The following is a 17,124-nucleotide window of genomic DNA, read 5'->3' on the forward strand; positions in this document are numbered from 1 at the left end:
CCTATTTTTCCTTCCAGCAATGACTCTGAAAACAGTGAAAGCCTTTTAGAAGGGAAAAAAGTTTTAAGTGACCCAACAACAATATGTTATTAATAAAAATACTCGTATGGGCTGACTTCATTATACATGTGGACATGGGTAAAATAAACGGGAATTAATGCGGTGTTGTCAGGAATCGCACAACTTTTGCGAGAAAGCACCAGTAATTTTTGATCAAACCTTCACCAAAATGATTTGTAGTTGTACCTGAAATGACTGTTTTCATAATCTCCTTACCCGTTTATTACATAGATTTCATAGATCCCATCATGATTATTTCATTTGTGACCTTCTGAGCTTTCAAAATGTGTGTACCTAGACTAAATAGATACCTTCCTAGTTTTATGTTTCAAATCCAGCTGTAGGTATTAGGTAACGAAGAGTCCAATGAACTTTTCCAATTTTACGAAAATTTAAAATCCTGATAACCTGATAATGTTGATGTGTATAGTGAAGAACAATGCGAGCAAAAAGTTTTTGTCTTGAAAAATAGCTTCTGACTTTTTTAAAAAATAATTAGTTCCACAGCAGGGTTTTTGGTTTCTTTACTAAATGTCCAGCAAATTAAGGTCATTAACCCGGGAGTTATTAAATTGGGGAAAAATAAGTAAGACCTACGTATATTAGGTTCAAAAAAGTATCTGTACCTATCTACCTATAGGCAGGAAGGTGTTGTATTTTCTATGTTGCAATAAACAAACACTCAGACAAAGTAGGTAACTATAATTTTTGATATCAAATCGACAGACTGATAAAAATGATTGCAGATCATAAGAATTTTCATTATTTGTAGAAAAGTCTATTTGTAAACTAATGAAATAAATAAATAATGATTAGCTACCTACTTTGGTGATGAAAGATTACCAAAGTAGTCAGCATGTTGAATTAGAAAACCCGTAATGAAAAGAGGGAGCCTCCGTGCTTGTCAATAATAATAAAAAAAAATCTACAAGATTCTACACCCCACCTCCTGTTGAAAAAATCCAATAAAATAAATTAACATTAAGTTATGAACTTTCAAATGTTTAGCCAACACCTGAGAGCAGCCTAAGACGTGTTTCGTTCTTGTTGGAACTCATCAGTCAGACATAGCTCTCAGGTGGCCAGGAATTTGGAAGTGTTATTTATACTTCAGAGATGGAAATTGTGGAGAAACGAGAACCTGCGTTTTCTATGTAAGATTTTAGTTTAGTGTTGGGTGTTGTTGTGAGCGCCACAAACGGAAGATTATGGTAAATTGATATGGATAGATAGTAGAAAGGTAGTAACTCTTAGGTACAAGACGGATATCAAATCGACAGACTGATAAAAATGATAAAACATATCAATCTGATACCTAATCAACCCCCTGTGTTGAAGAAACGTTTAGCCAATAATAAGTATTATTTTATTTCTTTCTCATTTCGATAGGAAGGTAGAAAAAACCTACCTATCTAAAAACTTTCATTACTTTCCCATCGACCTAATTAGATAGAGTTTAGACTTTCGGGGATAAAATTCTTGATTACCTCTATGTACATACGTATCTACATTTAACTTGAATTTTTATTGGGCGAATTTTAGTCCCTGCGCCATCATCATAAAGGGTATAGGTACCTAGTTCTTCTTCATCTCTAAATAATTAGAGTATACCTACTTACCTAAGAAGAGGTTTTCTTTCTAGCCTTTTCCTATTAAAAAAATACCCGTCTATCTAATATTAATAGGTATACGTAAATAAGCAAAAAATAATTTTAAATTACCTGCCTAATAATCTTCTGAAAAATTTCCCATATTTTTGGGGAAAAACTTGTGCTCCTTGAGGTTCCTCTCAATTTTCTCGTTCTCTTTTCATACGTTAAGCTCCTTTCTTTTCTTCCTCGTCTATTTTTTTTCCTCCTAGGTTCCTGGGGTATACATTTTTTATCACGTTACGAATAGAGAAGGTTGCAATCAGAAGAACAGAGTTCACTTTTCAAGTATTATTTTATTTCTTTCTCATTTCGATAGGAAGGTAGGAAAAACCTACCTATCTAAAAACTTTCCTTACATCGACCTACCTAATTAGATAGAGTTTAGACTTTAGGGAATAAAATGCTTGATTACGTCTATGTACATACGTATCTACATTTAACTTGGATTTTTATTGGGCGAATTTTAGTCCCTGCGCCATCATAAAGGGTATAGGTACCTAGGTAGGTACTTCTTCTTCATCTCTAAATAATTAGAGTATACATACCTACCTCTTCTTCTTTCTAGCCTTTTCCTATTTAGAGATATACCCATCTATCTAATATTAATAGGTACGTATATAACCAAAAAAAAAAAAAAAAATTAAATCACCTACTATACAATCTTCTGAAAAATTTCCCATATTTTTGGGGAAAAACTTGTGCTCCTTGAGGTTCCTCTCAATTTTCTCATTCTCTTTTCATACGTTAACATATTTTTGGGGAAAAACTTGTGCTCCTTGAGGTTCCTCTCAATTTTCTCATTCTCTTTTCATACGTTAAGCTCCTTTCTTTTCTTCCTCGTCTATTTTTTTCCTCCTAGGTTCCTGGGGTATACATTTTTTATCACGTTACGAATAGAGAAGGTTGCAATCAGAAGAACAGAGTTCACTTTTGAAAGGAAATATTACCTCTACCTTCTTCGTGCTCACACAATGTTTGAGGAAAGCAAGGTATATCTAACACAACAGGAAGTATAGAAACATCATTGTGTACAAATGTATGTTGGTATATATTTTCTGGAATTATATTGTCTCATGAAAGCTGTAAGTGGACGGTAGAAAACACAAATTACCAGCTTTCTCACCATTGAAAATTTTATGTAAAAAGTACCAAATTAAAAATAAATAAAAAACAAAGGTAAAAGGAAACAGAGGAAAACAATTTTATTCATCAAAGTGTTTTTTTTTTAATTTCTTAAAAATTAATTTTGCTCATAGATAATAATGATTATAATAAAGGTAGATAATTAGGTAACTCTATGCGAAGTATAGAAACATCATTGTGTACAAATTTATGTTGGTATATATTTTCAGGAATTATATTGTCTCATGAAAGTTGTAAGTGGACGGTAGAAAACACAAATTGCCAGCCTAGTTAACTTAGTTGGTAGCGCGTCTGCCTTGTAAGCGCTAGGCCGCGGGTTCGATTCCCGCCCGGGGCGGATTTTATCCGTTTGCAAAGCATCAAGTTAGTGTCGTCTGGTGTGTGTATAGGTATTTAGACTTTGGAGACATTCATTGATTCTGATACTGCTTGCTAGGTAGATACCTACTCAAAGTATTTCATAAAGTATTTCATAAAGGATAAAAGAGAAGTAGGTAAGTAAATATAAACAAGGTATGAAAATACCAAAGTTTACAGAAGGTAAAGTGAAAGAATGATACCTACATTTTACATACGTACCTACATTGCAAAGTTGGGATGAACGAAAAGATTTGCACCTAAATGGTAAAATTTATTGTCTACTTAGGTAGGTAGTTATGATGAGCCAAACAAACTGACAGACAAGAGCTAGAAAGGTAAATTAAAATATAATTCGTCCAGTTAAAACTGTATTGAACTTTAAACACGCTTCTTTTATTCAAGTAAAATTTGCTCCAAGTTTAATTAGACAGCGGAAGTATTGTCCTCATTTTAGCACAATTTTTTTCCTCCTCCCAGTGACCTAATTCATGCTAATGTCGTTTCACATAATGAGTATTCACCTTAACTAATCCGCACCTATTTATTATTTAAAATGAAGGAAAGCGGTAATGAATATTTAAGTTAAAGGTTTTAAAAATACCACAACGAAACCTAAACTTATGCTTAAAACGACAAGGATAATATTTCCTGTGTCCCGTACATAAGCCCATCCAAAACATGTGACTTGTATCTACATTTCGTATGTACTTATATATACCTATGTATTTATCACCATAGGAATGTATTATTTATTATAGTCACACTATGTAGTATGATTTAGTACATGCTGCATGCCGCATTTTACATTATTACTTTGCAGTATAACTCGAACCGAATAATACAGTGGTGCAAAAGGTACCTCCACTAGTCTGCTGCTTTGTCCAATAGCATGTTTTCTCTCTTAGTGTGCTAGTATGTACTTAATAATATATACCTATGTATTTATTACCATAGGAATGTATTATTTATTATAGTCACACTATATACCTAGTATGATTTAGTAGATGCTGCATGCCGCATTTACATTATTACTTTGCAGTATAACTGAAACCGAATAATACAGTGGTGCAAAAGGTACCTCCACTAGTCTGCTGCTTTGTCCAGTAGCATGTTTTTTTTTTTTTTTTTTCTTTTTTTTTATTTAAAAAAAAATTTACTAACATAAAAGAAACTATAAAAAAGGCAAAAATTTTTTTTACTATTTACTTATCTAAAAAAAAACTTACCTACATGAAAGAAACTATTAAAATGCATAATAATTTATTTTTTATTTATCATACCTAATTTTTTATTAATTCCACTAATATCATCTTTTTTCCTCCAAACGAGTGGTCCTAAAACTGTCCTCAAACACGTCTAATTATAACATGAAAGCATGAAAGAGGAAATGAGATTCAGAGAGAAAAAATCAATAAAATTTATTAACGGAGTGCCCAAAAGTTTGGGTTGTCAAAACGACACAGAAGAAGGTAGATGCAGTATAAATTTCCCTGCGAAAAATCGGCGGAAAATCGGAAATCTCCCCCTAGCCTTCTCTCAAAAGTTAGTTCTCAGCAGTAGCAAATTTCAGTCTAAAAACTGATCGAGAGAAAACTTTGTGCCGAAGCTCAAAAGCTTGGAGAATGAAGAGAAACAGAGGAAGCAAGGCCGAACCTTAGACCTAGCCCCAGTAAATAAGTTAATTACCAAGCTATCCGTTCCATTGTTATCTCTCTATTGACAACATCGAAAGCTTCTGTCCGAAAGGGAGAACATAGGGGGAAGAAACTGGAGGGGGTGAAGGAAAACGAGAATGAGGGAGAAAGAGGAGGAGGAGAAGAAGGAAGAGGAGGACGAGGAGAGTTATAAGAGGGAGTGGGAAGGGGAGGAGGAGAAGAAGGAAGAGGAGAAGGATGAATCAGTAGAAGTAAGAGAAGTAGGAGGGGTAAGAGAAGGGGTTAGAAAGAAGAGGAGGAGGAGGAGGAGGAATTAATTTAACAAGAGGGACACGAAACAGGGGGTCACACATCTGCTGAAAGCTGTAGGACAGGGAAAGATAGGTCGTGAGGGGAAAGCTAGAGAAAGACGGTTAGAGAAGAAAAAGAGACGACCGAGGGGAAAGACGGTTGGTTTCCAACAAACGAATTGCGACAATGTAGATGCCGATGCAATGTTGTACATTCTAATGTACATTTTATGAGCTTGACAGAAAATACATAATGGTTTTACGTCCTTATAGGGGGAAAATTTATCTAAAAAAAATATCTACAGAGAAAAAACGGAAGAAAAGCAGGCAAAGAGGTCCTGAGAGGATATAGCAATTTTATAGAGTGTAAAATTAAAGCCATTTCCAACAAACGAATTGCGACAATGTAGATGCCGATGCAATGTTGTACATTCTAATGTACATTTTATGAGCTTGACAGAAAATACATTTTATATCCATCATACTCTCTAGATCTAGAACAGTGATGCCCAAACTGGGGTCCGCGGCCTCCGAGGGGCTGTGAAGGTCTTCAAGAATCCCGGGAAGATCACATAAACTACAGTGAAGGGGCCGCGGATCGTTCACAATTTAAAAGAAGGAATGTAAAAACGGGCCGCGTAGAAAAGAAAAGTTTGGGAACCCCTGGAATAAAGTCTGGAACTGGAGTGTTTCTGGTGACTTGTAGGGGAACGGGGGGGTATGTTTGTCTTACGGTGAGTAAAACAAAAGGAAGTCAAGACGTCTAGGTTAAAACGTTATGAGTAGATGTGAAAGATGTCAAGAAATTCTTCTGTGTAGAGGTACATTACATAATTATGTAGGTACATTAGAATACGATATTAAACAGAGTACCAACAATACCTACTCGTACACATAATTATGTAGGTACATGACATACTAAAGGTGTAATTTCTGGTTTTCTTCTGTCTTTTTCTGGGTACTTTCAGTGTCTACCGAGGCTGTTCTACCAATTATTAATCTCTTCTGGGCTTTCAACACAGCAACGAGTGTACATGATAAAGTAAGTCTTTTAATTTCAACATTATAAAGGCATTTTACCATCTTTCTAGCCAGCCTAGTTAGCTTAGTTGGTAGTGCGTCTCCCTTGTAAGCGCTAGGCCGCGGGTTCGATTCCCGCCCGGGGCGGATTTTATCTGTAGCAATGAAACAACTGTAACATTAGAATCTTGTGGCCTGTCACTAAAGACTCTTAAGGTAGAAAAACATTATCATCACGTCACGTGAAGTCATGGGAAATCAGAAAGATGTAGCTCAATGTTTTCCCATTGTAGGTCATCTCGTTACGTGAGCTCACGTCAAACCCCATAGAAAAAGACTCACGTGGTCTGTGTGTAACATAACCAATGCCCATCCCGTAGTATGCCTCTCATCGGATACCTAATTATGCTTCTAGGAATGATAAAATGAGACTTTAAGACTGCAACGTGCATTTACCAGAAAAGGTCTTTGGTCTTGACTTAAGAGTTTCAAGACAGTACCTAATATAAAGATTCACCATAAAGTATACCTACCTAATGTAGGTATGTATGTAGATTATGTAGCTACTGCTAAACAACTCAATATGAAGTGCATGCAAGAAAATTAATTTCTGATTAAGACTTCACTAATCTAATTATAGCAAGTTTGATGAAAATATTACAACCTCCTTTCCCTCTATCTCTCTCTCCCTCTCTCTCTTTCTCTCTCTCTTTCTCTCTTTTTCTCTCTCTCTCCCTCCCTCTCCCTCTCTCTCCCTCCCCTTCTCTATGTTGTCCCTTTTTTCTCCCTCTCCTTCCCTCTACCTCTCTTTTTCTTTTCCTCTGCTATTAATGAGGAGAATGGGCTGGCGTTATTTGTTCTTCATACTTTACCCAAGTTTTGCTTTAAATTGTTTCTTCTACTAATATTTTTTAACAATTGACAGATTTACACAATACAATTTTTTTTTCTGTTTTCCTTTTTTTCACTCTCCGCCTCCTCACTGTCTTTTTGTGACAGTTGCTTGGTTTTCTGTTGCTCTACAAGCGTAGGCTTTTACACAAATAGTGTACGGTACCACATGTTAAAACAGGAGCTTGGACTGTGGACACTGTGGTTCTGCGAAAATGTTATAGTTAGTGGGAGGGAGCTCAAAAATCCACTAGTCCTTCTGCTGTACTTAATTCTTCTGTAGAATTACAAAATATGTAGGTAGGTAATAGGTGCCTATCTACGTCAAAATAATATCTAATGCTATAAGGACAAATTACCGTCTTGCGGCCAAGCTGCACTACGCTATTCATAGCACCTAGGGACTTCTTTTGGAAATATAGGTACCTAAAACAAACTACCTACACATAAAATAAATAACGGACCCGCGTCAGCTACCTTTAACCTTCCACCCCATTTTGTATGTACATTGTACCTTGGTACGTACATATGTTTGTATGTTCTATTCAAGCTAAACCTCTTTTATTTGCATGTTGATAAATTCGCCACCGTCACGTAATATGTCAGCGGGTCCCATTTTGTATGTATGTACATATGTTTGTATGTTCTATTCAAGCTAAACCTCTTTTATTTGCATGTTGATAAATTCGCCACCGTCACGTAATATGTCAGCGGGAAAACAATTAAACTCGTCTTGAACAATGCAAACTATTCGGGCTAATTAAAATTTATGATAATGCTCTCGTGCATTTGTCTGCGAAAGTCGGCGGGAGAGTGTGTGGAAACAGAAATAACAATATGTGTGTTTGCTAGAAATTATTTCACGGAGGCATTTTTAACATGTCAAACAATTTTATAACAACTTTTCCAACAGGGAGAGAAAAGCCCTAGGCGCACGGGATGGAACAATGCTAACGAGTAACAAGCTCTTGTTTAAACAAAACATTAATCAAATAGATTCTAGGAATGACAACAAGCCACGTTTGGGGAGAGAAAAGCCCTAGGCGCACAAGGGATGGAACAATGCTAACGAGTAACGAGCTCTTGTTTAAACAAAACATTAATCAAATAGATTCTAGGAATGACAACAAGCCACGTTTGTTGAATACATTCACATGAAACTTTAGTACCTACCTACCTATCTTCTGTAAATGAAATCCCATTGATGAAATATTTCGAATGGTGACTAGGTACCCTTAACAGCTTGTGAATTTAACTAGTACCCACTTTGCTAGCTAAGATAAGTACCTATACTTATAGATACCTAAATGGAAAAAAGTGCTTCATTTTCATGGAACCAGCCAGCATGCTACCTTTGTCAAGCACATTACTTATAAAATCCCCACCAGAACCCACTTGGACACATTAGGTAGGTACCCAGCTTTATATTTCTGCCAAAAGTTTTCCCCCACGTAGGTACCTACCTACATTCTTGCATCCAAAGTTTCCCTCATGTACGAGCATGGTATAGCTTTGAACAATACATCATCTACTTGTCATCTCCCCTGAGATGCAAACTTTCATTGAAGCAGGAGGGGAAAAAATATCAAATACGTTCTCAAAGTCAATTTTGTTTCGCCAAGAAAGTTGGGGGTTTCATTTAATACGTCTTTGTGAGCATTTTCATCTGTGGGAATGAGGGACAAAGTTGTGTAGTTAATTAATTTCCAATAGCTCGTGGTCTGTGAGCCTTTATATTTATACCTGTGAGCCACGTTTCTGTTCTACGGGTATTTATAAAGAACAAACAATGGAATAATTGCCGTTCTCCTGCTTCACCGTGGAAAGCTCAGTAAGCTGATTTCACGCAACCAAGTAGGCAATTAAAACCGAGTAGAATGATGTGTATACGAGTACCTAAGTGAGATGGTTTTAGAAGAAGAGAGCTAGAAAAATGAGAATTCAAAATCAATTACATGGGTAGGTACTAACATTTTCTGAGATAAAAGCTTTATTTTTTTGTGGGTATCACAACTTTACTTTTAGATATTTTTTTTGTGATATTCTTTGTGGGTATCACAACTTTACTTTTAGTGCTTGCTTTACTTTCCGTATCCGTGAGATACTGAGATAGGCATGGCATCTCACGGTGTTGAAAGGATTAGGGATTTAAAAACCCCTTGGACGCCCAGAAATAATATCTGGGCTCCTTAAGTGTCCGTACTGAACGATAAGATTGGGGAGGAATTTATAACTTCCCAAGTACCTATACCTAAATATTTTTATTGTGACTGAGCTATAATATTCTTAGGAGGATAAACAAAAAGGACACTTTTTTTTATTATTTTTATTACCTACACAGGTAGAAAAACTGGAAAAGTGAACCAAAAATAAAAAGAAAAGTACCTAGAGTCAAGTTAGACCAGGTATCGAAAAAAAGGAGGAAGGAGGAGAAGAAGAAGAAGAAAAAGAAGGAGAAGAAGAAGAAAAAGAAGGAGAAGGAGAAGAAGAAGAAGAAGAAGAAGAAGAAGAAGAAGAAGGAGGAGGAGAAGAAGAAGAAAATGAAAACGTTTTCTGAAGTCTTCACTCATTTTTATAGGACAATTCTAATGGGTTGATGGAAAAGTCTTTGAAGTCAGCACAATTCTTACCCAAACATACGTATATATCAAAATAACCACACGAAAAAAATTACTCAGTAACCTACCCATATTATAGGCTACAGAATAATTAAGTACCTAGGTACCCAATAATTTGAGAGCTAGAGACCTAGGTAACTAAGTATCAAAGAGCTTTAGGCGGACAAATTTTTTACTGTCATGCTTAGCACATTGCATACACAATACAATTTCACGGCATTCATAAAAATCTCAATATTTCTCACCCCCCAGTCAGGCACAGAAAGAAGTGCTCACCTACAAAAGTATAGGAGGAAGTAACTTGGGATTCATTCCCTACTGAGAGATTCTTCCTGAACCTGTGATGTGTGCGGTTCTACAGGGAGTAACAAACATTTCCAGGATTATCTGACAACGTAACCTAAAACATCAATAGAAACTCAAGAGAATAGGGCCTTTTTTTCAAAACAATTTTATTTTCGCAACTAATAAAAAGCCTCTTCAAACAACAAAGAGTACAAAAATAAAGGGTAAAAACTGTAAAAAAATAAATCTATAGTCATCTATTTGTCCATGTACAGTGAGGGATTTCCAACACAATTTATTGAATCAACTATTGTAAGAAGGTACGCGAAGTCAAAGTTCAAGTTGCCCAAAGTTCAGAACCTTGAAATGGTCAACTCGTTGCGGACAATTGAATGTGAACTAGGTTTTCACTACGGGGGTCCCGGATTCGATTACTGACAGAGTCGAAATTTTTACAGGTCTGTGTTTGAAGTACGAGCTGCACTCATCCCCACAAGGCAAATAATTCTATTGGAACTTTTTCACTTAGATTCTAGAGAACTCAACCTCAATTAACTCAGTCTAATCAAAGTAAAATACTTATTATTACCATTGTACATGTACATATACCTACCTACTTAAATTGGATATTGATATTTTTCCAACCAGGAGCAGCTCCGTGAAGTTTTTTCGCAATTTCTCTTCGTAGATATTCCGAGGGCAATCCTTTTATTCCACTCTGAATAACTCAGGTATCAAAGTCTGCAACTATTACTCCCTCCCTAACTCCCTACCTTAATATACCGTCAGCATAATACTCATAATCTTTATTGATTTTGAAAAACAAAAAATATAGGTATAAGGTTCTTGCAGACAATTTATGTATTGATGGTGAACTGAAAAACAATATCCGTGGTTATGTAAGTTTCACAATAGGTTTGCACAACGGAGATCCCGGATTCGATTCAAAGAAGCTTCGAAAATTTACTTGTCTGTCCTTGAAATACGAGGTTCACTGAACTCATCCCCACAAGTTCAATAACTCATTATTTATTTATTTTTGTTCATTATTATTATTAATATTTTTTTTATTTTACTTAGATTTTAGAGAACTGTTCAAACTCGACAGTTTGTTTCAACTTTAACAAAGAACAATACTTATTATTTTGCTGTAGGTACATTGTACATATCTATTTAAATTGGTTATTGATATTTTTCCAACCAGCAGAGCTCCTCTGAAGTTTTTTTCGCAATTTCTCTCCGTAGATATTCCGAGGGCAATCCTTTTATTCCACTCTGAATAACTCAGGTATCAAAGTCTGCAACTATTACTCCCTCCCTAACTCCCTAAAAAGAAAGGCATAGTTCGCTCCCTGTATAATATCGTATTTTCGACATTATCATCATCCCGTAACATCATGCCTCGACACAAAAATAAAATTGTCAATAATGAAATTCCATACGACTCCTTTTTTTCGAAAAAAAAAATAAAAAAAATAATGGTTTTACGTCCTTAAAGGGGGAAAATTTATCTAAAAAAATATCTACAGAGAAAAAACGGAAGAAAAGCAGGCAAAGAGGTCCTGAGAGGATATAGCAATTTTATAGAGTGTAAAATTAAAACTGACAACAACGTAACCTAAAACATCAATAGAAACTCAAGACAATAGGGCCTTTTTTTTAAAACAATTTTATTTTCGCAACTAATAAAAAGCCTCTTCAAACAACAAAGAGTACAAAAATAAAGGGTAAAAACTGTAAAAAAGAAAGAGCGTAACCAACCTAAAATATCAATAGAAACTCAAGAGAATAGGGCCTTTTTTTTCAAAACAATTTTATTTTTCAAAACAATTTTATTTTCGCAACTAATAAAAAGCCTCTTCAAACAACAAAGAGTACAAAAATAAAGGGTAAAAACTGTAAGAAAGAAAGGCATAGTTCGCTCCCTGTATAATATCGTATTTTCGACATTATCATCATCCCGTAACATCATGCCTCGACACAAAAATAAAATTGTCAATAATGAAATTCCATACGACTCCTTTTTTTCGAAAAAAATAATGGTTTTACGTCCTTATAGGGGGAAAATTTATCTAAAAAAAATATCTACAGAGAAAAAACGGAAGAAAAGCAGGCAAAGAGGTCCTGAGAGGATATAGCAATTTTATAGAGTGTAAAATTAAAGCCATTTCCAACAAACGAATGGTATAAGGTAAAAATATACCTAGGTATAGTGTGTCCAGATCAATGTGACAGCCAAAAAAAAAAAAAAAATGCATTGTTGCCAAACATGTCACATGTGCAATGGTAGAGAATCTCTAAAAGGGGAAGCTATATTGCACAGTGCTTCCTCCGACAGTGAAACAAAGAACAGGTAATGCGATATCCACCTTACCTGTTCTGGAATCCAACCTCTGAACTTAGAGCTACCTCTGTATTTTAGAAGAGAGAATTTATCAAAAATAGACCTTTACCTGAATTGCAACAATGTAAGGATTTCCTGCAATCTGATTGGTTCCTTCATTTTGGGCCTGTCACATTGATCTGGATGAACTATAGGTATTTTATGTTTCCATCATTGTAGGAGGAAGGAGCTTTCTGACTAATACACTGAGAAAAAACTAGGGTGCCGGCAGCCTAATCGGGTGACTGGGTTCCGGTACTCTAACATGGAATTCTATATCGGGAAGCTCGACACTATTTTAAAATATAGCATTCCTACAGCCTAAATCAGGCGAAATAACCCAATAATAGAGTTCCTAAACCCTAAACTTGTGGCAACCTGTCACATTTTTTTTTTTTTTTTTTCAGTGTAGGTCACAATATAACTCCAGTAGGAAGGTAGGTACATAGCTACAGTGGTAGGTACTACCTAAGTAACCTAAGATAGGTATTTGTTGATGGTACTGGACTACTGGGTCAGATGTACCTACACCTACCTACATATTTATTGAGAGATTGAATTTTAAATTAGTCATCAAAATGATACGTAAGCCTATACCTACGAATCTGGATGCAATGATCCAAAGAAGACAAATTATAAGCCTCATCTGCCAGTATTTGTTTGCTTCTACATGATGATGATACCCTTGTGTTTCAAGTGTAATGTAATTTAATTTAAGAAAAGCAACCGTTCAATTTATTTCCTACTTACTCGGAACAATAAAAATAAACAAAATAAAACAAAAATAAATATTTCTTGGATGGTGCTAAAGAACAATAAAATTTTCCGGGGCTCTACTTTAATGTTCCCGTTTAAAAGAATTTCGTACGGAAAAGAGGGGCAAATTTTGGAACTGATGTGTACGTAATATATGAAAATACACAGAATATAGTACTTTTACTTAGAGAGAACTGTGTTTTCCCTTTACTTCAGGTGTGTACAGAACTACATATCTCTAGCCAAATGCTACACTGTACAGACCTAGGTCCGTAATCCACCGATATGCTACAGTGCTCTGACAATGAGGTAGTAATATTTATTTACAAGTGGTTAAAACACCAGTTTTGTATTGGGCAAAAGTCGTTCGTTTTTGTGTTTGTGGGTCGGTCGGCCGTTTAGAATTTCTTCTCTTGAAGAACCCCAAGAACAGTGTTGTAAAAAATCCTCAAATGCCAAATGGAGACATTGATGTTTGTGCTAACATTATTGTCACTCGGAACTAATAAGGGTTAAATTTTCTTTAGGAACCGAACAATTAGGTTGCTAACTTTTGAAAAGGAAATTTTCCTGGATAAGGGATATAAAGGAAAAGCAAAATCCTAAGAACAGTGTTGTAAAAAATCATCAAAGGCCAAATGGAGACATTGATGTTTGTGCTAACATTATTGTCACCCGGAACTAATATGGGATAAATTTTCTTTAGGAACCGAACAATTAGGTTGCTAACTTTTGAAAAGGAAATTTTCCTGGATAAGGGATATAAAGGAAAAGCAAAATATACAAAAACATTCTATTCCCTGCTTTTAGCACGAATCTACAAAACGCACCTGCTACTGTGAATTTCATGATAACTAACCGTCTGTTGTCCAGGAAGAAAATACTAAAAGACGCTTTCTAATGGTAGAGAGGGAAAAATTAATACATAATTTACCTGGTGAAGTTAGTAGCTTTTAAGATAGTCCTTGGATCACTTTTAAAAAGATCTTCTACGTTTCATCTTTCAAGGATTGGGTACCCATAACTGCCTACATTTCGTTATAGACAAGACATCAGACTGAAATACTTGGTCACGGCTAATAATAATAAATAAATAAAAAAATGGAGGAAACATTTCGCAATCCTTGCATGCAAGTAAATCAAGTTTACTTTTATTTTGTTCTTTGTTTTTTAATTCACTAATCTCTCACTAAACTCTTTTTAAAATACCATTTCATTCGGAAAAAAAACGGAAAAAAATAGCTAAAAAAATAAATGCAAGGGTATTACAGGTTGGGGAAGAAATTTTATGTAAGGAAGTATTTTACAAATGTAATGATAATGAATTTACTGGAATATAAGAATGTCTGTGAATAGTGTGAATCTCATAATATACGGGGTAGGAGCTGATACACCTTATTACCTAAATTACGGCTAGGTACGAAATATTGCTTTTGTTGGGAAATTTAGCACATCCACTGATTTCGCAGTGCTTGAGCTGGGTTTTTTATTCCTTGATCAACTAAAGTACTTATATTATTACCTAAATTATGGCTAGGTACGAGATTTAGCCAACACCTGGGAGCAGCCTAAGACGCGTTTCGTTCTTATTTGAACTCATCAGTTAGACATAGCTCAGGTGCTGGCCAAGAATTTGGAAGTGTTATTTAAACTTCAGAGATGGAAATTGTGGAGAAACGAGAACCTGCGTTTTCTATGTAAGACCTCCTTCTGCTGCGTCAAGCTCCGACCAACCTCCTTCTGCGTCAAGCTCCGTCCAACCTCCTTCTGCGTCAAGCTCCCTCCAACCTCCTTTTTTTTATTTTGATGTTATTTTTGTTTAATAAACCAATTGTTATAAACAATTTTTTTAAACATTCCATACTTTTGTTATTTATTATGTATATCACATGATAATCTGAAAAGACATTTTTATAAAAACCATTCTAACATTTCAAATACATATAGTTTTTGGTGAAGACAAAAAGTATTAAATGTGTCCGAACAAACCCCATATACTGTCCGAACACGCCCCGAGCACGGGGCCAGTTCGGACAAAAATCTATGTTCACCTTTTTCAAAACCAGAGGAAAGATAATTATTTAATAATTGTTTTGTTGATACCATGCTATAGCCAGGAAAATTTGCTATCCGATGGTAGTTAAAGTTTTCCAATATCATTTGTGAAAAAAATTTAAATAGCGTTATGTTTAGAATCAAAAACTTTTCTTTTTATTTTGATACCTATTTCCCTGAAAAAATACCATAAAAGAAATGGGGACGGGACACGTTCGCATGACCTCCAATTTTTTTTAGTTCTCAAGGAAGTACCAAAATAAAAAGTTCGACAGTAAAAATTCTATGGCTCCTGTAGCAATTTATTATTAGTTCTTGTAATAAAGTTTATACATAATAGTCTCGCGACCATCACAAGATTATGCTTGTCTGGTAAGCAAGAGGACGTGGGTTCGTATCCCAAACGAGATATTGAATTTTATCAACTCAAAAACAATGGGATGTCCTTCATGAAAGATATAGGGACGGCGCGAACGATCTGGTGTTCCAGAGTTAAAGCGCATTATAGGGGGAAAAAAAGCTTTAGGGAAGCGCTTCCCTTACTTTTTCCGTACGGTTTTTCCTAAACCCCCTTCTTACCACTAACTTTTTTGTTCTTTCTAAGATCCTAAATTCTAAGATCATTCAACCTGGATTCTATGATCACCAGTATATCGGTATACTCTAGGTAGGTACCTACCCACCTATATGAGTTTTAAAAATCTCACCACACGAAAATGCTCAAAAACAAGTTTCGTTTTCGTCTGTTGGCGTCACCCTGTAGAAAGTAACAAGAGGATGGAAAGATCCGAAGATAGCTCTTACAAAAGCCTGCGAACCTATTCTTTACCTCTATACCTCCTTGGTCCCTACCCTCTAACTACCTCCTCTATCATCCTCTATCTCCCTCTCTAGCATCCTCTAACTACCTCCTCCATCCTCTAACTCCCTCTACTTCCACTCGAAGGTAAACTCCAAACAAAAGTTCTAAGGTTACATTTACCTATCGTACGTGAAGTCATCAAAGTTCAAATTGATTTGGAAAAAGCTCACACCGAAAAATGAGTCTTCTTGCAGACGAATAAGTTTCTGTAATACCCTGAAGTGTTAGCAGTGTTTTTACGTATTTAAATCATTTGTTTTCGTGTTGGTTTTTTTATGAAAATATTTTTTGTGTAAAGTGTCGGAATGGGGCCAGTTCGGACACTGGACTCGGGGCCTGTTCAGACGGCGTCCGTACAGGCCCCGAGTACTAAATTAGGTGTTTAGAAATTTCAATCATCGGAGTTTGTACCTACTTTGTCCTATATCTGTAGTTAATTTAATATAAAAATTTGGTAATCAGGTCTGTTTTATGTAGGTATACCTACCTAACTTATGTTGACCCATTTTAAATAAAATCAGGTCTGTTCTATGTAGGTATACCTACCTAACTTATGTTGACCCATTTTAAATAACTTTTTAACCCTTTTTTTTACTTGATGTTTTGTCAAAATCCATAAGTATTCGAGAATCGGCCCGAGCCCACATGATGTCTTACAGCACTTTATTTTCAATTTTGAAGAAAGTTCAGAATGCAGCTGCGATAAATCCCGTTCCACCTCCTTCTGCTGCATCAAGGTCCACCCCATCATCTTCCAGTGCGTCAAGCTCCGTTCCACCTCCTTCTATCTTCCAGTGCGTCAAGCTCCAAGGTCCACCCCATCATCTTCCAGTGCGTCAAGCTCCAAGGTCCACCCCATCATCTTCCAGTGCGTCAAGCTCCAAGGTCCACCCCATCATCTTCCAGTGCGTCAAGCTCCGTTCCACCTCCTTCTGCTGCGTCAAGCTCAGTCCCATCTCCTTCTGCTGCGTCAAGCTCCGTCCTACCTCCTTCTGCTGCGTCAAGCTCCGTCCGATCTCCTTCTGCTGCGTCAAGCTCCGTTCTACCTCCTTCTGCTGCGTCAAGCTCCGTTCTACCTCCTTCTGCTGCGTCAA

At 36.0% G+C, this 17,124-nt stretch overlaps 1 long non-coding RNA gene across 2 annotated transcripts; it reads right to left on the bottom strand.

Moving 5' to 3' along the window:
- Positions 1-16,227: 16,227 nt before the first annotated feature.
- Positions 16,228-17,043, bottom strand: LOC113471915. Of its 2 annotated transcripts, none has more exons than XR_003394436.1 (3): positions 16,957-17,043; positions 16,577-16,808; positions 16,228-16,517 (listed from the first exon to the last, which is right to left on the bottom strand). It is a non-coding gene; the product is annotated as an uncharacterized LOC113471915 (long non-coding RNA). The 2 variants fall into 2 exon arrangements; XR_003394437.1 differs by having other exon boundaries at positions 16,228-16,513; positions 16,573-16,808.
- Positions 17,044-17,124: the final 81 nt, after the last annotated feature.

The sequence above is a fragment of the Diaphorina citri genome, unplaced genomic scaffold (assembly GCF_000475195.1).
Source record: "Diaphorina citri unplaced genomic scaffold, Diaci psyllid genome assembly version 1.1 scaffold3262, whole genome shotgun sequence".
NCBI classification, from domain to species: domain Eukaryota; kingdom Metazoa; phylum Arthropoda; class Insecta; order Hemiptera; family Psyllidae; genus Diaphorina; species Diaphorina citri.